Raw genomic sequence first — 6,976 nt, 5'->3', positions numbered from 1 at the left:
TATTATAATTTCTGTTATTGCATTGCTTACTTCCTGATTTGTTGAGTTAAGATCTTATTAGCCTTCTTTCCATGTTCATAGTAATGACGTCACGATTTAAGGATGAGTTGTTCCATTTCTTTTTGTTGTTAAAAGGTTAAGTTCTGATTGCAAAATCTGTCTTTTCCTACAAAGTGCCTCATACTGAGACATATTGGCATATTCTTGATCTATTCTGGTAATTTCTTTGATTAGCTCTGACACCTTATTGGTTTCTGATTATTTTATATATTTACAACAAAAATAAATCTGTACTCTTAAAAAGCCTTGAGAGTTTCCCAGAGTATTCTTACAGAGACCTCTGAGGATGCATTTGTCTCTAAAACATAATCAGTTTGCCCGGATATGAATTCTGTATAGTTCTCATCAGCTAATGACAGGGTTTAAGATGCCAGCTACAAGATGAATGTATAAGGCACAGTGATTTAAGCTCCATGACCAGATGGGCGTTGTCGGAGACAGCAAGAACGTCAACTCTGATGCCTTCTTGGTTTCCAATTTATTTTTAGGGGACAGATGTGAAATAATCTGCCCTCTTAAAAAAATCTTCAGAATTTTCCATTATAATCCTGCAGAAAACTCTGAGGATGCATTTGTCTCTAAAAAAAGAATTGATTTGTTTGGAGCTGAATTCTATAAAGTTCTCATTAGGTAATGCTGGGGGTTCAGGTGCCAGTTATAAAATGAGTGTGTATGGCACAGTGATTCAAGCTCTAAGATCTGAGGGACATGATCAGAGATAACAATAGCGTCGTACTTACAAGATTTGACAGTGGGCAATAAATTATCAATAAAACCTAATCAATTCCCTAGAAATTACGATGTATTTAGGAGAAGAAGTAGTATGCTTTTTAGTTTGGATTTAAGAATCTCCATGGGTCTGATAGGTTATGATCTATTACAATCGATGTGATTGTTTTTGCTGTATCAGATGTTGTCACCACTGCAGTTGGTGATAACTGAACATGGAGACCGTTCCATGTCTAGATTTAAAACACAGTTTCCAGCCTTTATAATATTATGAAAGTTAATACTGGGAATAGATGCAAACACATTCTCGGTGAAACCTCTATCATTCACATTAGTTGCATAGATATTTATCAGAATTACTTTAGATTTAAATAAACGACCAATCACCATGACATATCACCCTTCAATACTACAAATAAGATTGTTTTATATATTAAGCTTCCCATACCTCTAGTTTTCTTTGTAAAGAGATTGGATTGCCCAATTTTTTTTATTCCAGCTATACAATCAAATTTGTCCCATACTTATTAAGTGAGTCTCCTGTAAAAATGCTATTCAGGCAATTAGGCCTGTTAGGTGAAAGATTACTTATTATTTTATTGTACATTGTCTGGTCAGAGAGACACTACTTCAGAACGTTTGAGAACCGGTTTGCATGAAATGTAACGCTTGTGCACATGTCTGCGGCCCCACCCTGACTCCTTCCAGAATGTACACCTCTTTGAATATGCAAATCAATATAAATAGACCCTTATGTTTTGCATTCTGTTAAAAGACAGTGGCAAAAGCACGGGGGAAAAAGAAGAATACCAAGTAGAAGCAAGGAAAAACGTAGTCTATGTTGGTTTAAACAGTGATATAAACAACAAAAGGAAGTTGATCGAGTAACAGAGTGGTGGAGAAACTCGAAAGTTCAAGTTCAGAAAGTCGGAAAGTTCCCAAAATAAATAAGAAGTGGTCAGATATTAAAGTCGCTGTGAAAAGGCAAGTTGTAGCCCACTGTCTGAGTGTCATATGGAAGCGTAGTAGGGTACAGAGAAAAGAAAAACAAAATAGGGACGCAGTTAAAAAAAAATGTCCAAATGTCAACTTTAATCTCGAAATTTCCATTTTAATCACATAGTGTAATTTGTCATTAAAATAAAACGTCATGAAAAACTTCATCTTAAAATACTTTAATTTACTACTTTCTCAAATCCCATCGTAACTAAAGTAGCATAGTAAATATTAAGATGTATACTTGATATCATTTTCATAATGATAGGAATTAAAGCATATATTAAACATGGGGACACGGTGGTGCAGTATTACTAATGAGCTGGCGACTTGTCCAGAGATTGATCCTGCCTCCTGCCTGCAAGATGCTTGCTGCGTTGTGCATGACCATCGATGAAATAATTTATTGCAGCAGTACTATCTCTCTCAAACATACTAACCCCAATTCCTGTCTTTCCTTTTTCTTTCTCCAAGTAACTAATCGCCACATGATCAGCTCTGTAATAGATTCCAAGCCATCTGTAAGTTTAGAAAGCAGATTCTTCAAAACTTTTATGGAACATTGAAATATCTTCGTAGTTCATATTTAATTATTCCATATATCTATCCATCCAGGGTCACGCCAGTCCCAGCAAGCATATAGCGTGATGCAGGAATAATCCCTGAACGGGGCACCAGCTCGTCGCTACCACTGTGTCCTCACATGTTTAATTATTAACAATATTCATTATTTTAATGAAGTTTAAAACTTATCTGTATAATGTAATAAACATGCTTTACTGCATTTCATCTTAAAAATGATATCAAGAGCTCCAAGAAGATAGCGCTTGGAAATTTAAATCGACTTAGATGCCAGTCGTCATCATATGTAAATACATGCTTATAAAGTGGCTCAGATTGTGCAATATTGTAATTGTAGTGCAAGTTAACAGTGAGGTGATTGTACTAATAAGTACAAACAGTTCTACCAGGAACACTTGATGAACTGATTGAGTGCATTTAGAGCTCTTGGTTTCTGAAGCGCGAGGTCCCTACAGGAAAGACTCTGAAGTATTTGCTGTACTGTATTGAGGATGTTCAAATAGACTGTGCGCATGGCTGAGACAGCATGTGCTAGATACTATATTCCAATAATCTGATCAGCTGCTGTACAGCTGTGATTCCACAGTAAGATACAGTTGGTTAAATACTCTGAATGGCGCACAGACAGTGACAACGCTAAAGCAGCTGTAATATTTGGAATAATTTGGCCATTCTGTGCACCATTATATGGTTATGGGTTGATTACAATCAGATGCCTTAAACTAATAAACGATATGCAGTTAATTTCAGTGTATTTGATAAAGCCGCGTTAGGGATGTGAATCTAAAAAATAAAGGGAAACCACACAAGAACAGTAGCACTGCTTTGATGCTGGGTGCCGCCAGTTTGGAAAACCGAGTGGAGAACTTGCTTACGCAAGGTATTGACCTGGCGTGAAAATGTGCGTGGCTTTAAGCCAAGTTTAGTTTTTATACATCGTGATGTGAGTGTGGAAGCAGGCGTACGCAACATTTTTGTGCGTACACACCGTTTATACATGAGGCCCCTGAAGTGGAAGGCAATGCTATTGACAGAGACAGCTGAAAAATGAAGTTAATCTCAATTAGAAGTTTTTGTTTGAGCTAATGTAAAACTACAACAGTGCTGTTACATTTGTATTTTTAAATATTGAATAATCAAGAATAACACAAGAATGTGATTAAGGTAACATATGAACTTTACACTTGATCATATTTTCAGGCACTAGTGAACCTGAAAAAGCATGGGACATTTTAAACTATCCTGGCCTAAAAGGTTTACTCCTCTAGTCAGGTGGGTTTATACATGTTTAACATTGTTCTGAAACAATTGTTCATTAACATTGTTCTGAGATCTTAAAAAAGCAAGTCAATTCAAATTAATTCAAAAGAAGTTAATTAGCAGCACAAACAGGTCACTAATTAAGAAAGGGGTTTGAATGAAACAGAGTCATACTTTCTTGCCCCAACCAGAAAGCGAGCGGCAGCATTTTGGACCAACTGTAACCTGCGTATCAGAGATTTGTTAATCCCAGAATAATGCAGTAACTGAGGCGAGAAAAAATAAATGCATGAGTAGCTATTTCAAGATCCCTACAAGATAAAAAAAAGGCTTTATCTTACCTAATAGATGAAGTTGGAAAAAGCAACTCTTGACTACAGAATTTACTTGTTTCTCAAAAGAGAGGTTACTGTCAAAGGTAACACCAAGATTGTGGACTTGAGGTTTGGAAAAGACAGAGAAAGAGCCGAGAAGTCCAAGACCAATTTGGGCTTTAGCTGATGGACCCACTATAAGCACCTCTGTTTTATTTTGATTTAGGTCAAGAAAATTATTAGCCATCCAGGATCTTAGTTCAGACAGACAGTTGTGGAGTTGATTTGTTGTATTGCAGACAGAAATATAAACCTGAGTATCATCAGCATAGCAATGAAAAGCAATGTTAAATTTCCTAAAAATAGATCCAATAGGGTGAAGGTATATGGAGAATAAAATAGGACCCAAAATGGATCCCTGAGGAACACCATATTTAAGAGGAGCAGTAGATGAAGAAGAGGAATTAAAAGTAACTGAAAAGTGTCTACCAGTTAAATATGACCTGAACCAGTTAAGAGCAGCCCCTTTAAGCCCAACACGATGTTCAAGCCGCATCAGCAATATTTCATGGTCAATGGTGTCAAAGGCAGCGGACAGGTCAAGAAGGAGAAGGACTGCCGCATCACCCGAGTCAGTAATAAGAGAGATGTCGTTGAACACTTTCAGGAGTGCCGTTTCAACACTATGATAACGCCTAGAGCCAGATTGGTAGATCTCAAATAAATTATTGGAGTTAAGGTGATCAACCAATTGATTATAAATAATTCTTTCTAGAATTTTAGCCAGAAATGTCAGTTGGGAAATTGGACGAAAATTGGCTAAAACTCCAGGATCTAATTCTGCCTTTTTCAGACGGGGATGGACTGCAGCATGTTTGAAAAATGAAGGCACAACTCCCGAACTAATAGAATCATTGATAATGACTAATAAGGGTGGGCCCAACACATCAAAGGCTTCCACTAAGAGACGTGGTGGTACAATATCCAGAGGACTGGGGGCTGGTTTAAGGGTGTCAATAGTTCTTTTTAGCTGTGAAAGTGAGACTAGATCAAAGGATTCTAAGACAATGCCATGATTATCAGTAGGAAGTTCATAGCCCATTTGAACAATGCCATGGCGGATAGTATCGATTTTGCTGACAAAGAATGATAGAAACTGGTCACATGAATGAACAATGCTATTTAATCCCATTGCAGAGTGAGGGTGAATGGCCGCATTAATTGAATTAAATAAGACCCTAGGATTCTTTGAGTGACAGGATACTAAATTGGCAAAAAAGTTTTGTTTTGTTATCTTAATTTCAGCCTGGAAATTGAAAAGAGAAGCCCTGAAAATCTGTTTAGAGACAATCAGTCCATCTTTTTTCCAACTCCGTTCAGCAGTTCGACAGGCGCAGCGCAGTGATCGTGTATTTTCATTTAGCCAGGGAGCAGGTCTACCCTTATTACTGCATATCTTGGGCGGGGCAATTGAGTCTAAAACCGTTTTACAGGAAGAGTTAAATTTTACGACAGAATCATCGATACCATTATTTTGGTCATGCACATAAAGACTAGAGAAAATGGTTTTAAAATCAGATATAACAGAAGATTTTAAAAAGCGCGAGCAGCGTGGAGGACAGCTATTTGTCGGGACATCAACAGTAATATTCAGATCCATCATTATAGAAAAGTGATCAGTAAAAGAAACATCACATAAATCAATATTATTCACTGAAATATCACGAGTAAGAACGAGACCAAGGGTGTGACCGAGAGAGTGGGTTGGCGTATTAATATGCTGTATAAAATCAAATGAGTTCAATATTGATAAAAAGTCATTGACCAAAGGTTTCGATTGACAACAAACGTGAATGTTGAAATCACCAACAATAAATACTTTATCATGAGAGAGGGTGATATCAGCCAAGAGATCAGAGAATTCAGAGATGAAAGTATCATTAATTATAGGAGGTCTATAAACTACGGCAAACAGCGGAGAAGGGGAGCTGCACACTTCGAAAAGTTGAAGTTCAAAGCTGCTAAACAGACCCCTTGTAAGGCTCCGACACAAGAACATACTTTTAAAAATAGTGGCAATTCCCCCCCCCCCCACGAGGAGTCAGGCGAGGAGAGTTTAAAAATGAATAACCTGATGGAGTCATGTCAGTAAAACAAGAAGAGTCACCATTTAAAATCCAAGTCTCAGTGATGAAGAAGAAACCCAGATTATTTGAGGTAATAAAGTCTTGCAGAATAAAAGTTTTATTAGACACTGATCTCACGTTTAAGAGAGTAGCCTTGATAGAGGTGGAAGAGTTCATTGCAGGATGAGCACGGGTGAGCGTGCGAAGATTAGCAGTGTTTACTACTCGATTGCAGGCTGAGGGAAAGTGATGCTGTCTTGAAATGGAGAAATTGAATCCGGTATCCAGCGCCCATGAACCAGTGATGGAGTCCTGAGCAGGAGAAGATGGGTCATAGACGACTCGAAGGCATCGGGAAACAAAGCTCTGGGACTTGAGTCGGCATTGTTTAACAGCAATTCCGGCTCTTTTCCCATGACGACGGCAGGTGCGTTTGCATCTCCGAGGGGCATTCAACTCACTGATACAGGTGAACACCGGCGTCCAGGTGAAGAAGTCAGGAGATGAATAAAACAAAGGTGGAGGTTCACAAAAAATCCAATCAGGAGATGAAAATTGAGAGGAAAGCAAGCCAGAAAAAATGTTTTGTAAAGACTCACGATCATAGGACAGTGGCCTTTGGGATAAACTAAAACATAAAAACAAAGTTATTAGCATCTTGACAGAGAGGTAAACTGAGAGAAGGGTAATAAAGTCAAGTAGAGCTAAAAGCCTTCCTGAACAGATGAGTTTTGAGTTGTTTTTTAAAAGAATTCGTGGAGTCAGCTGACCTGATTAATTTTGGTAGGTCATTCCAGAGTCTGGGTGCTATACAGCTGAAGGCCTTGTCACCCATGGAGTGTAGATTAGTGTGGGGTACAACAAGATTACCAGAATCAGAGGACCTTAGTGGGCGGGCAGGCACATAGT

The sequence above is a fragment of the Erpetoichthys calabaricus genome, chromosome 5, assembly GCF_900747795.2.
Source record: "Erpetoichthys calabaricus chromosome 5, fErpCal1.3, whole genome shotgun sequence".
Classification (NCBI taxonomy): domain Eukaryota; kingdom Metazoa; phylum Chordata; class Cladistia; order Polypteriformes; family Polypteridae; genus Erpetoichthys; species Erpetoichthys calabaricus.
Note: the sequence above shows the minus strand (reverse complement) of the source record.